Here is a 23059-nt window from a genome sequence, read left to right on the forward strand (position 1 = left end):
TACTTCTGCTAGAAAATTCAAGGTCGCGACGTGATTGGTTAGATAGTTTCTGTTCGAAAATTGTCGATTGGGTTGAGTCGGAATGTGGTTGTTTGCCATAAAAAATGTTATTATATTTCGTGTGAATCTTGAAACGAATTGTTACAAAGAAATTCATAATCTTAGTGTGGTCTCATGCTTGTTTATTTAGCTTACTTTAATGGTTTCGTAGCGTAAAATAGTGAACTACTATGAAATTTACTGTGGTGATGGGTTATAAATATTTCTGTACTTTTATGTGTTTCAATACTTTAAAAAATGCCGATTTAGTGACTGTTGGAGCAGTGACAAATTCCAAGAATTGCACACAGATTAATATAAACAATTACAGCCAACCGTAAGTTTACCAATTTTTATAATCACTTTATAATTACAATTCTAGGTCACGACGCCTCAGTCATGAGGCAGTACGACGAAAAAATAATTACAATTCTACCAACAGAAAATTTACACGGAAATACTGTACATTCTTCCCTACTCTTGTTCAGATCCGACAAATGACATGTTCGGTTTTTATGTTTAATAATGGTCTCACTTTCGATTTCATTATCTCCAGCAGTGATCAAATCATTGATTGAGTCGATGAATAGAGAAACATGTAATTACCCCAGTAGGCACAACAGGTAGTGGCATCATGCCAACATATCTTTAAAATGTTTCACGTTCAGACCTTGATATCACGTCTCGCATACAGTTCACGTTTCGTGGTAAGGATGTAATATTTATTCTTATCACCTGAATGATTGAAAATAGTGGAAAGAGAATGAATATATTTTCGTGAAATTATCCTAAGGAATAGAGAAGTTCCATTAAAAAGCCACAAGAGATGTTATTTATTTATTTAACAACATTGTCAGTAATTTAGAATATACCTCTTCGAATAAGTGGATAATTAATAAATAATGAATTAGAAATAATATAATAGAAAGTTGTCGTGACCTAGTTTAAGGTACTACACAGGAAAATTGCCCGGAGAACCTGAGGAAAGACACGAAATACGTAGATAGCCGGTATCTACGCCGATATTCGAACCTTAGACCTTCCAAGACACTCATTAATAATATACTTTACTGGATGTGATTATATAACCAAGTAGGTATTTTATGACAAAAGAAGGAAAATTTACTGATTAATTTCTGTGTGATGTTTATTTATTCTAAAGCGTTTTTACCACTTAAAACGAATCATCAAATATATATATCTGTACTCCCCCAGTATTGTCAGGGTGATTAAGTCGAGATGAATGAGATGGGCGGGGCATGTAGCAAGCATGGATGGGACAAGAGGTGTGCACCGGGTGTTGGTTGGGAAGCCTGAGGGAAAGAGACCGCTGGGGAGACCTAGATGTAGATGGGAGGATAATCTCAGGCCGGATCTATGGGAGATAGGAGTTGAAGGAGACTGGATTTTGTTGGCCCAGGACAGGGTCCGGTGGAGGGCTTTGGTTAGTTCGGTGACGAACCTTCGGGTTCGGTAAGCCATCTAGTTGGTTGGGTCCACTACTTGGGAAGCCTGAGGGGAAGAGACCCCTGGGGAGACCTAGACGTAGATGGGAGGATAATGTCAGGCGGGATCTATGGGAGATAGGAGTTGAAGGAAACTGGATTTTGTTGGCCCAGGACAGGGCTTTGGTTAATTCGGTGATGAACCTTCGGGCTCGGTAAGCCATATAGTTAGTTAGCTGAGGTCTTTTTTATATCTCTGTGTTTTCAAAAGTCGTCTGATTAGGTCAATGAGCTTTGCGCCCTGTATTACAGTTATTTTTATATCACTTTGAGGCTTTTGTGGAATGCTTGTGAACGCCTTTTGAGAGACAGATCTGAAGAGAGCTGAATGGTTGTGTAATGAACCGTTCGCGTGGATAAAATCTCTTTCCATTATTGCAGTCACATTTATACCACGACGGATTGGGTCTAAGCAACGAAGGGAATGTGACAAGCCTCGTTCGTGTTATAAATACAACTTCACAGACACTCCTAATCACGTAGACCCTTTGATTTTCCGAGATCAAAAAAGGGAATTCAGATATTTTACAGAAATAACATCCATAAAAAATACAGACAGGATTTTGGATTGCTGAATTATAATATTAGGAATATTTTGAGAAGGCGGAAGGAAATTATAGGCCTATTACAGAGAGTTTCTCAATTTGGTGAGAGGAGGGCGTGAAGGTTAGGAATTCACAAGAGTAAACATTACGTAAATACGATGGTAAAGACATTGAAGATGAAAAGTATTGAGGCTTTTAATTCCTTCCTACTGATGATCATGTTTCAAAAATGGTTACCCTAATAACACTTGTTAGGCTTATATTTTTCACGGTTTTCAGAAGGGACAACTTTAGAAAAAAAAATCTGGTTCCAATATCTGTTCTAGTGCAAAAGTTTGCGGAGTTTTAAAAAAAAGTTTCTCTTCAACTTTGATTAATGTATCAAAACTTTTTTCATTTTGCATTTATAATAGATTGCCTGTATTCAGTTTCAGGACAGACCAGTTTGCTGTGACTATTACTTTTAACACATTTTTGTTGAAATACGTGTTCACATTTTAGTTTATGTGTTCAGAAACTACGCTGTTAATCTAACTGCTTTTAATTTTATTTTTAAGCGTTTTGAAATAGGCCTACCGCCGATGCAAGCTACAAATGTTAGTAAATTACGTTACGAGACTAAATCCCCTAGTTAGCCTTTTAAAACCAAATGGTAACTATATGTACCACCTGCTTTAACAATAAGCAACTATTCATTTTGTATTTACGTGTTTCGTATGAATCTCACAACAAACAGCGATTATTTTCTTAATTAGTTTTAGCATAACTTCGGCTTTTTTTTAATATAACCGACGTTTCGGCAAACATTGGAGTTGCCATCTTCAAGGTTCGCACCCAAAAGCCGAAGTTAACACATTACACCGCTTACAAGTTTGGCTGATTTTAACTTTTAATTTTTTTTTATATGAAGTTAAAATATCTCCATCATCATTCAAATGAAACAAAAAGTTGTGTTCATAAATAAATTATATATGCAGTTTTACTTGATAATGAAGGTACATTATTCGAGTCAAAAGGACTTTATTTTATAAATGTGAACTTAAGTATCGGAAAATTAGAAACTGCGCAAATGTTCTGATTAAAGCTTATTAACGACTGTACACGATACCACAGTTGGAGTAACTGAGATAAACCACTGCATTACATAACTTGAGGATTATTACGTGTGGGGATTTGGAATGGGGTTAAAACGGAAGTAGTTCGTGCCCATTACAATGTGCTGCCATCCGGTGTTTGCGCTCAGAATCACACGAAACATATGAATGCGAAGTACACAGTTACCAACTGAAAAAGCAGGACCTCGTATGTAGGCCCAGTCTCACGAATCATTCACCTTCCACGTGGTCCTACTAAGATACGTCCTTGACTTTAATAGTTTTCTGTTGAGTAATCAAGTCTCTGCTGTTTATAAAATTAGTTCTATGTGAACCGCGTGAAGGCCATTCGCGAGTCATTTATTAACAAAAATAACACCATGATATCTTAACAAAGGTGGTTACTGTAACCCAGTGTCGTTCATTGTTGTGAAATTAGCCCTGCTATGTGCAACGCTAGTGTTTGCCGAGGTACATAAATTATCTACCACGAAAATCCTGTTGGGAAACACTGCTGTATGGTATGACACAGAACATTGACCGATATATTTAATTTACATTCTTATTCCAGACACAGTTCGCCTGAGCGCGTCATCAAATTAGTTACGGCCTTAATGACTGTGAACCAATCTTCGAGCCGTGCGAACCACGAGAAGATTAAAAACGCTGACGAAACCAACAATCTACATAATTTCTAGGTCAAAAAGTGATAACTTCCAGTACAGCTTGAAGGTATGTAAAAAAAATAAGTAACGTTTCGAAATATGTCGTTTTTATAATGTGGAGCTGTAAGTCCCTCACCTAACAATAGGCTCCAAGGCCACTCCTTATCGACTGTCCGCTGGAATTAAACATGTCTATGGGGACAGTTAGAGTTGTTAATATTTCACGTTTTGCCTGTCGTAGGGGCCCACGGTCTAACAATTGCATGGTATACTTAGATAATGGGTTCGAATCCCGTTAAAGTCATTGTTGTATTTTCGTGTTTTTATGTGATCCTGTGTTGTCTTGTGTAGTTTCTGAAATTATTTTTGAATTTTAATAGACCACATGATATAATAAATAAAATCAAGATTCAACATCTTAAAAGCTTAGGTTCAGATCGCGTCAATACATAACACATTTAAAAACCACGCAAGGATTTGCTTGTGATGTTGTTTTGTTAACGACTTTGTTCAGATAAGCAGAAAAATTGAAATAATTCAGTATTTTATGCAAATTTCAATTTATATGTTGATTACAATTGTCACATTAATGTAATGAATGTTGTACGTAATTGTGATTATGCAATCTGTTGGCGCTGGATTACGTAATCTGCCCTGTTTAATCGCGGAATAATCCCCAAAATAGGCGTACGTGGTAGAAAGGGTAGCCTGCTATTAGTCTGTGCTTGTTCAACCAGTTTAAATTAACTTCGTATCCATTGGAGCTTATTGCAAATTACCGACTAATTAATAATTATAATTAATATGGATAAAAAATTAAGTGATCGCACTTAATACGATAGACCTCTTGACACTTGACTTAAGCTAGTTTAATCCCGCCAGTTTTCCCCCTCACATTAATTTGTTTCATATACATTTTAATATTATCCTTCCTTGTATGGTGTATATATTTAATTTGCTCCATGCTTATTAATCGTTCCGACCATATAATTATCCGTGATTCGAGGTAAATGTGACGATGTTAGATAACGAAACAAATTATGAACCTGGTCATTATGCAATTTTATCCAAATTTAAGTCACGTCCTCACAATAAAATCGAAATAAAATGACAATTACGTTAGGATTAAATTAAGATGTCGTTTGAATTTTCACTAGGCTTGCTACTTAATTAAATACGTAGTGATTAATTAGCTGGCTGATGCTTTTTATATATATATTTTTTTTTTTATTATTTGAGGCTAACTCATTTCTGCATTGATGCAGCCTCGTAAAAATAAATCCTAATCCGTAAATAGAAATCTCACATCCTCACACCTTATTTGTTTAAAATTAATTTTAATGTTAATCTTTCGTTTACGTAACGTTTCGTCTTCAGGCTAAACTTTACGTGTCAATTTCTCATATCTGTCCCACGTGCTTTGAAAGTTTTAGTGTAATGTCGTAAGATTATTAGAGCAGGAACATAAGAAATATATATGAGGACAAGGACCCATAACTCGGATGGCGATGAACAGACATCCTTTCTACTGAAACTACATCCCTTTTCTTATTCACCCCATCCCAAAGTGATGTAATTCAATGGGGGGAGAGAACAAAATATTGATCACGTGATACATGTCACGCGCATGTGTAGTTTAGACGCCCTAACCCAGACGAGAGGCGAGCGTACAGTTTATGCCAGTTGTCCTGAGAGACGACGTCGGGACGCGACGTAACGCGACGTCCCACCCAATCGGCACAGTTTTCGTTCGTCGTCTACCAGAGGCGCTCACAGTCGGTCACGCTGCCGACTCGAGCTGGGAGCTGGAGAGAGAGAGAGAGAGAGAGAGTTATCGCTGTGAATCACCGAGTATGTAACAGACGGCCTGCCTCGCTTACTCACCATGTTTACGCCACCTTCAGAGATATCGATTTATAAACCTGCATTTATACATCGTCGGTGTTCGTGCGTTTAAATCAGGCCCAGACACTTCCAGATTTAGGTGAGTTGTGACTCTGAACGAATTAAATTTTGGGGCAGTTTTCCCCTTTTTAAAACCCTAAGACGAGACGAAGTGGTTGAGTGGTGACAGGCACTACTTTTTAACGGGGAGGAGGCATAAATTTAGATTTGCGGTCGTGAAGGTCCCCAGGCAATACCCGTTTGTCCTTGTGGTAAAGGCAGTTTTAGTGAAGGAAATGCGTTTTTGGATGTTGAAAAAGTGGGTTTAAAAATAAGGGAAGAAGTTAATTAGGGGTTTGAACCTGAATATCATTTAAATAATATTTAAACTCCCGGTCTACACTGAAAATAAAATCAGCGCGTCCCCATGATAGAAATTAATTGGTGGATAATAACACGAAATTCGCAAATAATAAATGTAATGTTACTGAATGTTAAAGTAAGTGGTACATATAGTTACCAATGGGCTTCAGAGGGTTAACTATGTAATTTTTACCAGTTTTATTGGAAGTTCGTTCCCTGCCTGCTTATTGTATTCCGAACCCGACATTACTCGCAATGTTAATGTTTCCTGCGTGTTTTGTGAACACGCTTTTAAAATGTTATGATGTATTTTAATCATCCACTGTTTCTATAATTATGAACACTTTACCTGAACGACATTTTTAAAAATACGAACGTTAATTATATGCATGGACCATAGTCCTTCCTTAGAAGCTAATAGTTGTTCAGCTGGTCCACACTCGAGCATACAATTATTTTTAGATCCATTTTTAATATTATCTGTACAAAAGTGCAGTTAATATGGAATGCTAGTGTTAACATACCAAAAGTACTATTACGATTATGTGATTTCAGAAAGGAACTAACAGACTTGCAGACGTCACAGTAATAGGCAAATATTTACAAAACTGCCAGTCGTCAATTGCGTTAGGGATGAAAGAATCAAATAGAAATGCATTCCACACACAGTTAAAGGATAAGATGGTTTCTTTTTATACCAGTTCTCAGCGACAGGAAATCTGAAGTTGTTTCCAGAAAAAAAATTATAATTTCTGTTTGCTTACGTGTTCCCTGACGTCACAAATATCTATATCTATGATCTATATGTCTATTTATCAACCTATTTATCATCTATATATCTGTATCTGTCTAACCTCCCCATATATTTATCTCTATATGTCTATACTTCTATAAAGGGAATTAAAATACACCCAATATAGTTTTTTTTTAAAAAAAAATACTGGATATCCCTTTGTTTCGTGGACAAAATATCAAATGAAACGATAACTGTAACATAATATCTGAAATTTAAAACAACATTAAATGGTTCTGTACGCGTGCTTAGGTACTACCCCTATATACAGTACTGAGTTCAGTCCCAGGTTGGTTGAATAGTGAAGCTATATAGAAAAAGTAAGTGTCTGTAATTCAAACTATATTGTGATCGTAACTTTTCTGTTCATTAGTTATTTATTGTCTCTGTATCAGTTGCAAACACTATTTAGCGTAAAACGATTTGCCCCGGTCACGATTAAGGCACCTGGATATCAAAATCGTGGGGTTTGAATTCCGCTCAAGGGCTTGGTTTCGCGCCCTCGTTTTCATAACTTGTGTTATCGTGTCGAAAACAAAATTGTTTTTATTCCCGTCAAATTTGACGGGCCATATTACAACGCTGGTACTTAAAGAGGAAGGACAACAGGGATTATTGTTAATATATTTTGGTCAGGAAAGCTGATGTCGAGGATTGAACCCAGAATTTCTGAACTGTATCTGGCCATCGCTCCACGACCAAAGTACTTAACAAAGTATTTACTCTGCTAGTCAAAATTTTCCAGTTATTTTGTGTAACACGAATGTTCATTGCCGTGCTCACAAAATCCCTACACCGGTACCTTTCCTGAGCGAGATGAATTAAATCCACGCCCTAACACCCTGAAAGATTCATTTTAATATTATCCAGGTCTATCCTGAGCTGTAACGTCCTAAAGGGTTTTGATTAAAATTCTGTACGTATTATCGTCTTACCCATGCCTGCTACATGCCTTGCCTATCTTATCCTTTGATTTTTGATTTTGTCTTCCGCCCCTCCCCCAGAATTTTATTTCGGAAACTTTCAAACGTTCCTGTAAAGTTGCGACGGACTTAGAATCCTCCGCAGATCAAATATGCGCTTTTTATTAGAATATAAACAAACAGAAACCTAACTGAAGTAATGAACATTCCGGGTCTCAGTTTGGTTTACCGTCAAGTTTCCTGTTAGTCTTCAGGAGGGGCTGATTAATGAGTCATTATTCTAATACAAATAAACACCGAACTCACAGATCACATCACTTGAAGTTGAACCCAGCAATGACGAAAGTTCAGTGGCGAGTTATATAAATAGTCTTTCTGTGTCGCTTGAACGCGGAAGGACAGAGAGGATAATCATCGCTTAGGCACTTTTCCACACGGGCGTGGACTTCGGAGGTTAGGCTTTGTGTTTCAGTGAGACTTCAGGGTCAGAAAAGGGACCTCAGAATCAAATATAATCCTTTAAAATGCAGTCGTACCACCTACTGTACATTTTATATCCCCAGTGCGTAATTAAAACGGGATTTAGCATTAAAAAAAACTGAGTATTGCAATGGTTACACGTTTTGTTTTCTTCGCGGTACGGACTGAATTTTTATTTAGGGTTTCGAATGGTTACAGGATGGACGAGGAAGGTAAGAAACGATCCTTGCGTTTCACACATATTTTAGGATTTTTGTTAAGAATTAGGAAATAAACACAAGCGATTCTTATGGCCATAGGACTTGCCAAAAATAATAATCATGGCTTCAAATCTGAAGCTACTCATGTGATTAGACACGAAGCTACTAGTCATAAAGGCACCCAGTGGAGAATATTTTAAGATCTTATCATCAGATTCGGCTATGGTTTTTATCCGATTATATCTACTTTATAAGAAGTTGTGTTGGTTACCAAAACTCGTGTTAAAGTAATACCGGAAAGATCAGAGACGTGTTTCTTCAATAAAGAGAAACGAGGTTAGTCATTGTTGGTGTATTTGCCTCTTTCTTCTTGTAAATTAACATTATTATTATGTTGTTGGCAATGTTATAACACGATTACATCTAAAAATGTAATACCATTGTTGAAAATAACACAGCAAATACAATCCGTCCATTATCAGTACTTGGATGGCTCACAGGAAACTAGTTCAAGAGATACAGAGAAAGAAAGTAGAGAATGCACATAAAACTGATATCATTTTACTGAAACACTTCTCATGAACGTAACAAAGGAATAGAATAGGTTACATGATCAAGTTATTCTGACCTACATTTTACGTATGTTCAATAATGGCACAGTGAGTGGGCCGGCAGATGTCATCTGCATTCAATTTCAGCTAACACTTTGTTAAGCCTGTCTCCCGGGGGCTTTTTCCCTTTGCAGATGCAGCCAGCCTGACCAAACAATTTATATACAGCTTGTAAATAGATTTTTTTTTTTCCGATGACGGTTCCCTCTCGAATACCTTACGAAATTTCCTTTTCACTGTAACCGCAGACGTACACCTGTAAAAAACACACATTCCCGTCATTCTTGACGGGAATACTTACTAGCAACGAAAACCGAGACTAATGGTTACGCGTAAGAAAATAAGAAATTGTATCGATTGGAACAAAAGGTAGGAATTTTAAGGGATCATTTTTGTCTGTTGCAAGAATATACTTTTTGCCTCTTGTATTATTATTATTTTTTATTTGTAGTGTTCTGTCTGACGACAGGTCCATATGAACAGGATCCTTCCATCCTTTTCTCGGACTGGGACCTGTTCATATACGTTCTTGGCAGATGATACAGAAGTGGTTTGCCATTGCCTTCTTCTGTGTGTGAATGGAGTAATTGTTGGGATGCCACGGAGGAAAACTCCGTGTTGCCTAGACCACGGCCTTGCCCAACACAAGTTATAAATTCGGGCACCGCCGGGAATCGAACCCGAGACCCCCAGGATTACAAGGCCAGCGTTCTATCCCCTAGACCACCGTGGTCTGCCCCTTGTATATAAAATATTTAATGAATTACAACTAGAAATTTCATACTAATGAGCTTAGAGATTTCTTCAATCCAGTGGCAAGATACACTGTAGCAGACGCCCGTAATTCTGGCTTATTTTAATTTACTGAAGTTATGAAACTACCTTTCATGTAGATTCTCGGGATGTAGTACAAGGTGAAAACCAGGGTGACTGAAGTAGGTATTGATCTACCTGATGTAGATTCACCGCCAGTCCTTCCATGCAACTCGAACGCAATGAAGCATACGTACGTACTGACACTAAACTCCATTTATGAATTCGTACGTCGAAACGGAATTTCCATATTTCGGTGTTACTGTATTCTTGAGAAACTATGGTTCATTTGCCTGCTAGATACAGCATCTGACTTCAAACGACAAACCAAAGGCCAAGATGATAGAATAGTTTCCTGGAAATACTGTATTTTGAATGGTAACGCCGTGTGGACTTTCAAGTAGACACCAACGTTTCGGAGAAACATTACCTTCCATCTTCACGGCTAATATTGAAATATTTACAGCCGTAAGAAACTAAAATATGAAGATGGCTTGTTTTACGGTTTGTTGCGTCTTGTAGTCTGGTAGAAGTTTACCGACACGTTTTAGAGGTCCTTGCTGCTTCCATCATCAGGGCGATTATTATACTGACAGAACAACCTCGGAACAAATTGCAGTTGAATTTTAATGTAATTAACATTGTTTTTAGTCGACCCATAGAACTGACATGAACTCCATCGTGGTTTTCCGTATTCTAACAAGTGATTTTTTACGAATCTAAATGAAGCTAAAATTAATCTTTGGAGAAATATAAATGCACGGCAAGAGAAAATGTATGTATCAGTAAATTAAATTACTGAATTGCAGGAATATATTTTTGTTACCTCTTCCAAAAGTGTTGATGTGAACTGATACTGGTTTGTTAGTCATAATCTTGTTATCCCAAATTAAGAGGACGCATTTTAAGGATATTTCAGTTTCCTAGAAAAAAATCTAGTTTTTAGTGTAATTAATTCTAGGAAGAGCGCACAAACACATCCGTGGCTTTGATTCTGTTTGCCGAGTGTTCAACTTTATTTGAGGCTTCAAAAGCTTTTGCTCATGTTTTTTTTTTTTTTTTTTTGTATTTTGTCCGAGTGCTTCAGAATTTAAAGATTTATAAGGGCTTAATTCGATCCCTTGCCCTGTTATATAAATAACTCCAGTTTTCAGTTTCGTATGGGTAATCGAACCTGCAGATAATCTATCTGAAACTGAATAGTTTATACGACGTTTTTCATTAACAAAACTTCGTCTAAAGAACTTGTAACGAGTAAAGGTTTTGAGGGCAATGTGCATTTTTCTTTCATCTTGCGAATTTCATAATTTTTGCACACCGCCGAGTCGTAATTTCTTAGACAACGGGGCTAAACCAACAGCGAACGTAAACAGATAACAGCAGCTTGTTCGAAATACACTTAGATCGTTCTGAATTTCTGTCAGTGGGCAGTCCTGTCCTAGATTACGTATTCACTATCAAATAATTGAATTAAAAATTATTAGCATGAAGGAATATCGCGAAATAAGAGGAAATTACTTGCTTTCAATTTTACATCCAGTAAGAAAAATAAAGAGCCACGGTCGTCTAGCGGTTAGAACGCTGGCCTTGTAATCCTGGGGGTCTCGGGTTCGATTCCCGGCGGTGCCCGAATTTATAACTTGTGTTGGGCAAGGCCGTGGTCTAGGCGACACGGAGTTTTCCTCCGTGGCATCCCAACAATTACTCCATTCACACACAGAAGAAGGCAATGGCAAACCACTTCTGGATCATCTGCCAAGAACGTATATGAACAGGTCCCAGTCCGAGAAAAGGATGGAAGGATCCTGTTCATATGGACCTGTCGTCAGACAGAACACTAAATAATAATAAGAAAAATAAATGACGAGAAATAAGACGTGAATATGGAATTGTGAGAAATGAAATGATCTTGGACATAAGTAGGTTTTGAAGATGGATGTCTTCTGGGTTTTAGCGTCGCGTAGTCTGGTACAAGCTCACGAACGTTTCAGAGGTCCTCGTCGCCCTGATGATGGAGGCAGCTAGAACCTCTGTAACGTTGGTCAGCTTCTACCTGACTCTACTGTGCTACAACCCGGAAGACAGCCATCTTCGGGCTCACCGTAGTTCCCTCGATGTTTTTTTTTTTAAATCTTAAACGTACATTAGAGTTTCTAATTTGCGACTTAAATGAGATCGATTGGCCGTCGGATAATACGGAAGACTAATAGAAATGTAAATGTCAACTCAGTTTATAACTGAATTTACGATTTTATTAAATGATGACATAGAATCAACAATACATTACCATAATTCTGTACACCAGTAGCTAATTTCTTTATGAATTTCGTTTGCAGTTTTATTAGGGTTCGGGGTACGTCTTATACCCATTCTGTCGGATACACAAGGGTTTTATTGATGAAAAACTCTTGGCTGAATGGTGAATGAACCATTTCTTCCGCCGTTTCGAGAGCCATCTCTGCTCTCATCCTCAGGGCGGCTATCGAAACGTTGGCGGAGAAACCTTCACTTTATACGTAAGGATTTTATTGTTGGCTCCTTTCACTGTGGATGTGAACACAGATTTCGTTAAAATCTTTTTGTGGAGTATCTTATCCGTTAACGCAATCTCGTCTTTGAAACTGAGTTACTGGAATGTCAGTCAAGTTTGTACTGTTTTGTTTCAGCGAGATACTGCTTTGTGTCTAACACAGTGCAGTCTATCTATATACACCGATGCCTGATATTCTAAAAATATTCTCGCTGTCTGGTTGTTCAGTCGGGGGTTAGCAATGATACTACATGTATACTTTATCTTCGGAGTTGCTCCCGTATTATACAACAGGATGATAATACTTGTTCGCGGTTCAGTGTGATGCCGATTTGTATAATACTCGTTCTTCAATAGTTTTAAAATGAACGATACAACTACTTGAAACATCGTCTTTCAAACACTAATAGTAAGCTCAGTTAGTCTAGAAATTACTAGACTTTTATGGTTCCCGAAGTTTTATTAACGTATTCACAAGAGTCCGTCAGAGGTCCCTAAGCCAGATTAATCCAATCCACACCATCAGATTCTACACAATGTTTTATGAGATTAATGTTAAAAATCTAGATCTTTTTGACCTTTAGGCGTTCCAGCTGGTTAGATAATGTAATTTCGTGTTTATTTTGAATTTACGGAGCCCGCTGTATTCATGTAGTCTGGGCAATCAACGTTTTATGTGCTGTTAAACTGGTCGAAGTAACCAATTAGCTCGCGAGATTGTTTGTTTTACCCGGTGTAGCATAAATATTCACAGCAAAATCGACGATAAACATCTGATAAACAGTGCAAAAACGAAACATGTTTGTTTATACTTATTTCCAAACATTATCAGTACCTCAAACGATGTACCGTCGAATTAGACTGTGATAGTGGATAATGAATCTGAAAGGATTTAGAAGGACGTTGTCGTGGCCAATTTAAGATCCTTTCTCGGAATTTTTGTCCAGGAACTGACAAGAAACATGAAATACCCATCAGGTTAGCCGGTCTCCGGGTCGAGGTTTGAACCCGAGACCTCCCGAACACGACGTTCGCTACTTAAATAAAGAATGCGTGGAGTTTTATGTCCACTCCCCCTATACATCGCATCGGTACTGAACTTTACGGGAACTTCACGTTGTAGAAATCAGACTTAAAATCGCGAGTCGAGCCAGAAAAAGTTTTTGGGTGCGTCTGTACTGTGGGTTCAGGTGATAAACCTTTTCAAGCATGACGTATGTCAAGTCTACTTGCACGCACCAAACATTTTTTTTTTCCAGATATCTCGCGTACATTTTATTTAATAAGTTCTTATCGAAATTGAAAGTTCATAGGCCCACGTTTATTTTTCCGCAGGGTAATCTATAAATTTAAATTGCACTCAGTCTTGCCCGTAACAATTCCATATGCTCGTGTTGAACACTTCAGTTCGCTTCTCGGTACGAAATTCATAGCTTTGTTGAATCACAATCGACCGTCAATAGATCATATCTCAACTATATGAATTCAGCTCACTTAAGATCCATTTTAATATTATCCTCTTATGTACGCCTAAATCTTCCAAATTTTCTCTTCATGACAAATAACTAACAGAAGGTCAATGAATGGGGTGTTCTTTAAACAACGCTAGTGCTTAACAGATCGTTCACACCTGTTCGGATTTGATACCTCTTAATGACATGACTGAAAATCAATAACTCAAAACGCGTAAAATGAATAGCGTATGATAAACATGTATACCAACTGGTGGATTATTTTAAGTGTTTGTTATGCGAGTTTGAACGAAGTCCAATGCCCTGATAGCGAGGTGTGTGAACCTCGGACATTAATCTTTGATAATGGATTCCAAGCAAAGAAAGGTTATGTCAGTGGGCACGGGTCAGGTAAGGTCTGAAGGTGGTTGCTATTTTTGGAACAGATGCTTTCGTCTCAGTCCGCATTTGGACTTATCTTACGTCAGTTCAGCCTTGAACCCGAAAGCTTTTGGATCGTACAATAGATTTAATTCGGCGAATCTTTCATCTTCCTATCTCATATCTAAGAACATACATTATTAAAATATACGAAACTGTAATTTTTTCGTGTGATATTTTAGGTTCTCAAGGCCTCATGTATGTAGATGACTGTCTTCTGCGATGTTGCACCGTGTAGTCTGGTAGAAGTTTGCCGATGTTTCAGAGGTTTTTGTTGCCTCCATCATCAGGACGATTAGTGGCTCATCACTCATTACTACACGACACAGCACCCCAGAAGACATTTTTGTAATTTTGTCTGTTGTCCTTTACGAGTGTATTAAACAGATGTTGGGAAGAATATTTGGACAAAATTGAGAGACCATATGCGAGACCTAGGCGTAGATGGGAGGATAATATTAAAGTAGTCAACATGCACATCGCTCGGATAATTTTTCTTTCCCTGAAAATAAACATCTTCTTAAAATTGCTTTATCTTTAAACATCTGTGCACATTCAAAGAACATGTTGGCAGTAATGAAATTTTTTTTTTCGAAATAATTTCCGTCATTGCCTCGAAATATGCTAGAGATTTTGGAATGCGTACAAAAAGGCGAGCACTTTGAAAGGTGGGGGGCGGATGACATTTTATCGTTAACCTTTGCTGAGTGGCATCGCTTTCAATCTGACCTTTATTTAATTGTTACACCTCGTGTATCATTGACGGACTTTTATGCTGTTTCTGAAGTGAGAGAAATGAACTGAACTATGTAGGTCAAGGTCAGAGTCATCAGCTGCTATTACCAACGCCGGACGCAGAGTAGAATTGATCTTTCCGCATTCATCACAATGCAATTGAATCCTAGCAACAGATTCCACACTTTGTATCGGCGCAGTGTGAACCTTGAATTGTTCTTTCTCTATCAGAATTCTAATTAACCTTCGGGTTCTATTTCTAGAAGAATCTGCTCCGTGGAGTTAATTAAGACTCCCACGAACATTTCCTAAATTGTTTTATCTTCACATTCACGATCTAATAACAGATCACATTCCCATTTATAGCTGACTTAATCCTTTGAAGCCGAAGCTCGTCTAAATATTATTTAAGAATTCAGCCCGTACCGCGAAGAAAACAACACACTTCACCATTACAAAGATCAGCTGGTTAACGCTGTTTATGGAGATAATCGCTGTTTACAGTGAGAATTATACGAAACCCATGGATACACTGAGTAGGCATCTGAATAATATTTAAATATTCAATCCGTACCGCGAAGAAAACACTTCTCTTCACCATTACGTCGATCAACTGGTTAACGCTGTTTAAGGAAATAATCGCTGTTTATAGCGAGAATCATATGAAACCCATGGATACACTGAGTAGGCATCTGAATAATATTTAAATATTCAATCCGTACCGCGAAGAAAACACTACACTTAACCATTACGAAGATCAACTGGTTAACGCTGATTAAGGAAACCATCGCGGTTTATAATGATAATCATACTGAAATAAAGAATGCAGGTGGTACAACATTTACCATTGGGCTCTAAAGTGATAATAAAGTCGTATTTTAATATCCATAATGTCATTAGCCCGCAAACAACGCGTTCATGCTTCTAAAATAACTCTGGACCAACATGGGAATGAGCCATTGAATTGGGTTATGACCGCGCCCTTTTTAGACTCGTCCTTTCCGAGCTCGCTCATGTAACATGTAACGTAACTGATCTAATAATAAAACGTTGTTTAGACCAGACTGAGAGTCTACAGTCACGTATTATATACCATTATTGTAGGTTTCTTTGTTACCTCGCTTTCAGGATTTGTAAAATGTTACACGAATCAATTATTTGAATGTCTGTGTGTACGATGTGCAATTGTTGTTTGGTTTGGCGATAATTTTTGTCTACCGATCCAACCGTTAATCGTAAACCCATTGTTGACGGAACAGCACAGATTCAAAGGGCCTTGAATTTGAGTTAAAAAGCGACGAATAGTCGAAGTTGGTTGCTTGGTTGTTTGGTGGCCAGTTTTTAAAATCTTTATTTTCACCGCGTTAAATCGTATCATATATTTTAATTAAGCAATAACAAGCAAACTTCAATATAAATGCGTTTTTAGATTTTTTTATTCATTCTTGACGAGACAATTTCTAGGTACGTATAAGTTACGTATTAGCATAAAACATATATTTCACTACAGTGAACATGCAGAACGCACGGTGGAGATGAGAATTACATTTAGATCGGAAACCTGAAAAGGAGAGACAACTTTAAAGAACTAGGCGATGGGAAGATAATATTAAAATTGATCTTAACGGGATAGGGGCGTTAGATTGTGAGGCTGGGAGGTAAAAGGAGCTAACTCGAGGTCATTAGGTCAAATATTTGGTTAACAATAATAGCTTTCGTCAAATTGTTATTCGGAGTGTAAATTTCATAGAGGGCACTCAATAATATGAGTGGGGCGTTAACACTGTGGTGAGTACAGTGCTCAATGTGTGAGGTGCCTGATTGTAGTTTAGTTTGTTGTAACTGGAACTAAAGAGCATGGCAGAATCTGGCGGCAAGCCATGAGGGTTGCGTGAAAGTTGCTTCAGAGAAGATATCGGAACTTTGAGACGTAAAGGAAGTTAATCTGCTCCTAGCAAAACAAAACACTGATAACCTCGTTTTAATGTTTTGGATCTAATTTTGGATTAGGTTGAAACCAGACGAGCTCAAGGAATCTTATATCTAACATTTACAAAATTACGTATTGTTATATGGTGATCTAGCTGTTAGAACGCTGGCCTTGTAATCCTGGGGTCTCGGGTTCGATTCCCGGCGGTGCCCGAATTTATAACTTGTGTTGGGCAAGGCCGTGGTCTAGGCAACACGGAGGTTTCCTCCGGGGGCTTCCCCGGTTTCTCCGTGGCATCCATTCACACACAGAAGAAGGCAATGGCAAACCACTTCTGGATCATCTGCCAAGAACGTATATGAACAGGTCCCAGTCCGAGAAAAGGATGGAAGGATCCTGTTCATATGGACCTGTCGTCAGACAGAACACTAAATAATAATAAGATGAGGTGGTCTAGCGGGTAGAACGCTGGCCTTGTAATCCTGGGGTCTCGGGTTCGATTCCCGGCGGTGCCCGAATTTATAACTTGTGTTGGGCAAGGCCGTGGTCTAGGCAACACGGAGTTTTCCTCCGTGGCATCCCAACAATTACTCCATTCACACACAGAAGAAGGCAATGGCAAACCACTTGTGGATCATCTGCCAAGAACGTATATGAACAGGTCCCAGTCCGAGAAAAGGATGGAAAGATCCTGTTCATATGGACCTGTCGTCAGGCAGAACACTAAATAAATAAAATAAATATTTGTGTTGTTTTTGATTTCACTTTCGAATTCTTTAAAGTTGCGTTTCCGGGTTCCATTAATGTTTTCAAGAGCCCCCCCCCCCCCCCCCCCCCACTCAGACCAGATTTTACCCACTCAGTTTCCTCTCATACTACGCAATTCCATAACCTGTTTGTCAGCTGTCACAACACTAACAGGTGATTAATTAATCTAGCGATGTGCTGTAATATGTTACGAAATGTAATTTAAACTTTACCGTGTCCTATCTGTAAACTACATTTACTACAAATTTAAGCCACCTGGTGAAAGGCACTTCAGGCGATCGAAATGATTCCGTGGGAAATTAAATTAAAGGGTAGTAGTTCAGTATTTCCGGAAGGACTCTGATACTTGAGTTATGAAGCATGTTCTGCTTTAACATCACACAGATAACATTTTTTCGTGTCTTATACATTCTCAACTCTAGAAATCAAATCTCAGAACCACAAAACTAATGTTATATAGATCAGTAACCCATCTTAAGAGGATGAAATCTATTTAAATTCGTCCTCTTGAAAGCTTTGCTTTCGAAACACGTTCTGCGTAATGTTCAGGCAGTGAACTAACACTTGTTATCAAAATGCTCAGTGTATATTCACTTAAATTACAGTGTTTCGTCATACATACCGGATGTTATGTACATCACAAAGACAAATTAACAGTTGCATGTCAATATATTATGGCTTAGTTCTTTTAAAGTAATATTACATTATATCAAATCTAAAACTTCTTGACGATGGTGAAGAGTCAATTGAATAAAAATTTCCTTGGATATTATCCATCGTCTAGTAAATATAAAACGTAAAACGACGTTTCGGAGATGGGACTCTATCTAAATGCTTCAGTGATTATTTTTAGACTTGTACAATATTAAAATATTAAGTTTTAGCCCCTCTGTGATTGCTAAGAAATTTAAAATTTTATTTTATTATTAATTATTTTATTTATTAATTAATGAAGGAGGGTCTTTATTGAGGACGATTTTTAAGGGGGGGGGGTTGTTTGCCCCCAATACACCTCGAAATGGAGGATCACCTATTGTCGGCTGTCCGCGACTTCTTAAAGACAATGTTCCATACCTCGAGGCCTTTTTCGCTATTTGCGATCTTGAGGACACGCCTTTCCGTGTTGCACTTATCATGGAATTAATTTCATTGAGTGAATATTATTACATTGAATTGTAGGTTAGGTTAGATGCTTGTTTGCAGATGACATGTCCCACTTCGCCGGACCCTGAAGACCCCCCATGGCCTCAGTGACTTAAACCTTTCTTCTGCACCCAGTCTCACGATCTGGTGTAGATCAGTGCAGTACATTCGGAGACTCTGACGAAGTTGCGACAGGTCCGCGTCTTAGACTGAGGAGTTTAAGAAAGGAAATTTATGTTGTCGACAGCGTGACGTCATCTGTTCCTTGTGTCGTTCATAAGGTCGGTGAATAAATAATATATTTACTGGTTCCGTGTGTTTAGCACGTGTTTTTTGTAATGGTGGAGTGTAGTGTTTTCTTCGCGGTACGGACTGAATTCTTAAATGCTATTTAGACGAACTTCGGCTTCGAAGGGTTAATTAATTTTCGGATTAAATATCTATTATTTTCTTAAACAGCGTTAACCAGTTGATTTTTGTAATGGTGGAGTGTAGTGTTTTCTTCGCGGTACGGACTGAATTCTTAAATGCTATTTAGACGAACTTCGGCTCCGAAGGGTTAATTAATTTTCGGATTAAATATCTATTATTTTCTTAAACAGCGTTAACCAGTTGATTTTTGTAATGGTGGAGTGTAGTGTTTTCTTCGCGGTACGGACTGAATTCTTAAATGCTATTTAGACGAACTTCGGCTTCGAAGGGTTAATTAATTTTCGGATTAAATATCTATTATTTCCTTAAACAGCGTTAACCAGTTGATTTTTGTAATGGTGGAGTGTAGTGTTTTCTTCGCGGTACGGACTGAATTCTTGTTTTTTTTTTTAATGTCCGTGTTCAAAGGGTTAAGCCAGACTAACGTGAAATAAACTCTAAGGAAGTGATTTTCACTTTTACGTAATTTTATAAAGATGAGAATTTTAAGTTAAAGAACGTCCATGCGTAAACTTATAGCGTAGCATTCCCGTTGTGTTGCCAGAACAACAAAAGACTGACTTGCGATTTACTTACAACTTAACGTATGTGGTATTTGTTTTACTTCTGATTATCCACGCCAAATGTAAAGTTATTTGGGCTTAAAAATATCTTTTTCTTTTAAATTTTGACAGGTTACCCTGACGGTGTTCCGTACCCCCTCACCCCTCATGTATACCTTAAAATTTAAAAGTGTAACAAAACACTGTCGTAGGTATGACAACATTTCAGAACTCTGTTGTAGGGAACACAGAGTCAGGTACTGGGAACTCATTCGGCCACTGTTGTTGGGGGGTGGAGGGTGTTCGGAAGGGCGTCCTTCCGCCCAGTCCTCAGGGTGTAGGGCTCGGCTTGTTCCCGTCACGTCGTCGCCCCGTATCGACCAGAGTCACAGGTTTGTCGTGGTCAATGAGACAGCAGTTTTGCTCTGAGTGAAATTTCAGGTTCTCAAGGCAGCGAATATGAAAATGTCTTCGGGGGTGCTGCTCCGTGTAGTCTGGTAGAATATGGTCGACGTTTCGGAGGCGATTACTACCTCCATCATCAGGAATTTTAGAAGTATTGAATATGTAACTACATCGGGAGTGTCAGTGTATTTATTTCTTGTTAATTAAAAACACCTAGCGGTTATAACGCCGGCCTTGTAATCCTGGGGTCTCGGGTTCGATTCCCGGCGGTGCCCGAATTTATAACTTGTGTTGGGCAGGGCCGTGGTCTAGGCAACACGGAGTTTTCCTCCGGGGGCTTCCCCGGTTTCTCCGTGGCATCCCATTCACACACAGAAGAAGGCAATGGCAAACCACTTCTGGATCATCTGCCAAGAACGTATATGAACAGGTCCCAGTCCGAGAAAAGGATGGAAGGATCCTGTTCATATGGACCTGTCGTCAGACAGAACACTAAATAAAAATAAGATGAGGTGGTCTAGCGATTAGAACGCTGGCCTTGTAATACTGGGGTATCGGGTTCGATTCCCGGCGGTGCCCGAATTTATAACTTGTGTTGGGCAAGGCCGTGGTCTAGGCAACACGGAGTTTTCCTCCGTGGCATCCCAACAATTACTCCATTCACACACAGAAGAAGGCAATGGCAAACCACTTCTGGATCATCTGCCAAGAACGTATATGAACAGGTCCCAGTCCGAGAAAAGGATGAAGGATCCCGTTCATATGGACCTGTCGTCAGACAGAACACTAAATAAAATAAAAATAATTAAAAACAAGGAACGAATCGATACAGCGTTTTTCTTTTCGTAGAAACACCTGCACATCTACTGCAAAACTGTTTTAAAAATTTATTCTCTCGTAACTTAAAGTCATTTTTCATGGCTGTAATCTCATGAAGTGAATTATATATCTCAGTGTAGCGTTTACTTGTGATGTATTTGTCTATGTTATCATAATTTTGCCTCGAATGACTGGGGTTGTTTGATGAGCAATGAATTCGCCAGGAGTGACTGAGACTGAGAAAAACTAAGAACTTCAGGAAAGCCAGTTTCCGATCCGAGATTTTAAATCGTGATTTTTCCGGAATGCGAACCATTCGTTTGAAACGTTTGGTCACGGTCTTTGATGCCTTACATAATTCAAAATAAATTCCACGCTTTGGGCGGGATTCGATACGCCCAGTCTTCCTGCTGTTTGTGCTTTATGTTACGGTCGAATGACGTTTTGCCAACCAGGAATTACGTCAAATCAGGTTTGAGTAACCGAGGGTCAGTCTTTCAGACGGAATGAACAGAGTAATTCAGATGTCCCACGAAGTGTGAGGTTTTTTTTTTTTTTCAAGTTCATTTGTGACAGACGGTCTGCATCCATGTACGAAGGATGAAACTGGGACGAGGTCGGTACTTTTCACTCTAGAGGCTTCAAATCTGATGGAAGACTTGTATTGGTAATAAATTCTCTAAACGCCTTTCACCTCGGGTTCTTATGGTTTGCTGCACAATTGTGTTACATCCGACGTAGGTCAGATTGAATACCCGCAGGCCAATTTTCGCGTTAGACCTAAAAAAAAAGCCTTGGATGCAGTTTAGTGACGGGCAATTCTGTATTTTTTAACTTGGCTTTTGTAACATGTCCAAGACTGATGACGCGGTCTGACATTTTTATTTTATGGAGCTCTGTTCCTTTAACACACAGCTTTTGTGCTGAGTCTGATGTTTGAATTTAGTATAGGACAAAACTATTAATCACCCTATTCGTAAAGAAGATGTTCCTGTCTTGTCCCCGAGGTCTTGTCGTCCTTTTCATCGAACCTGTCCCGCAAGAGAAATTTCGGGATAATACCCCAAAATTAGGCCACGGCCACATCCTTTTCAGTTCGTTATTCATTAATCATCCTTGTTATTCGATGCTGAGCTACTAACAGTGTCGTTAAAAACATAATTAAATTGTAACTTACCCTCCCTTACCCCTTACGTGTTGCATGGACACGTTCAGTAAAAATTCATCCCATAATTTTCAGTTCTGTTACTTAAATCTGTGTTGGTTGTGGGTGATAAAGCTTCTCTGAAATACTCACAACTTTGCATATTTTGGAGATGTATGACACAGTACGTAGAGCTTATCAATAAATTACTTATTATTTCAGAAACTACTTTCAATGTGCCTCCGAAGTGCCATATTTAAATATTTGTCTCTCCCAAATATCGATCTGGGTCGTACAAACCTGTCTCTTAGCACTGTAGTTAAATTTATAGAAATTCTAGACCCATTCCAATCCACAGGAACAACTTTGTTTCCTTCTATTGAGGTTAGAAACGAATTATTGGACACGTGATCAAAACTCGAAAGTTTTTTTTTAATCTCTAGTGAAAATCACTCAGAGACCTTAATAGTGGAATTTACGTACATTTTTACCTGCATTGTTGTCTTTTACGAATTTGTTATTCCATCTGGAATAAAGTTACTCGTAATTTTCATAATTATAATCGTTTACAAAAAAAAATATTAGAGAACCTTTAGTAATGCTTTGAAGAAAATGAAACCTGTTTAATCTAACAGAACAATTAATAGCCTGTAGTAGGGGGTCGACACCCTTTTTATTACCACAGCTTTTCAAGAACAAGAAAATAATGTGGACATTAACCTAAACTTAGATAGCGGATAACATCTATATTGCTTCATTCAACTTGGTTTAATATAAAGGCGTTGATTGTTGGCTTCCATACAG

General features: G+C 38.3%; 1 protein-coding gene across 3 annotated transcripts in view; it reads left to right on the forward strand.

Annotated features, from left to right (window-relative positions):
- Positions 1–43: 43 nt before the first annotated feature.
- The window catches only part of LOC110833607 (uncharacterized), a 77088-nt gene continuing 54072 nt past the window's right edge, over positions 44–23059 (forward strand). For 2 of the 3 annotated variants that reach the window (XM_022071881.2, XM_022071882.2), the window contains exon 1: positions 5524–5832. The gene's annotated coding sequence lies outside the window, so the exon portion shown is untranslated. Of the gene's footprint in view, positions 377–3754; positions 3916–5523; positions 5833–23059 lie in introns of those variants that run through there. The other variant, XM_022071880.2, reaches the window with a different exon arrangement.

Source organism: Zootermopsis nevadensis, unplaced genomic scaffold, assembly GCF_977971745.1.
Source record: "Zootermopsis nevadensis isolate Lab colony 2312 unplaced genomic scaffold, Znev_1.0 Znev_ptg000015l, whole genome shotgun sequence".
Lineage (NCBI taxonomy): Eukaryota > Metazoa > Arthropoda > Insecta > Blattodea > Termopsidae > Zootermopsis > Zootermopsis nevadensis.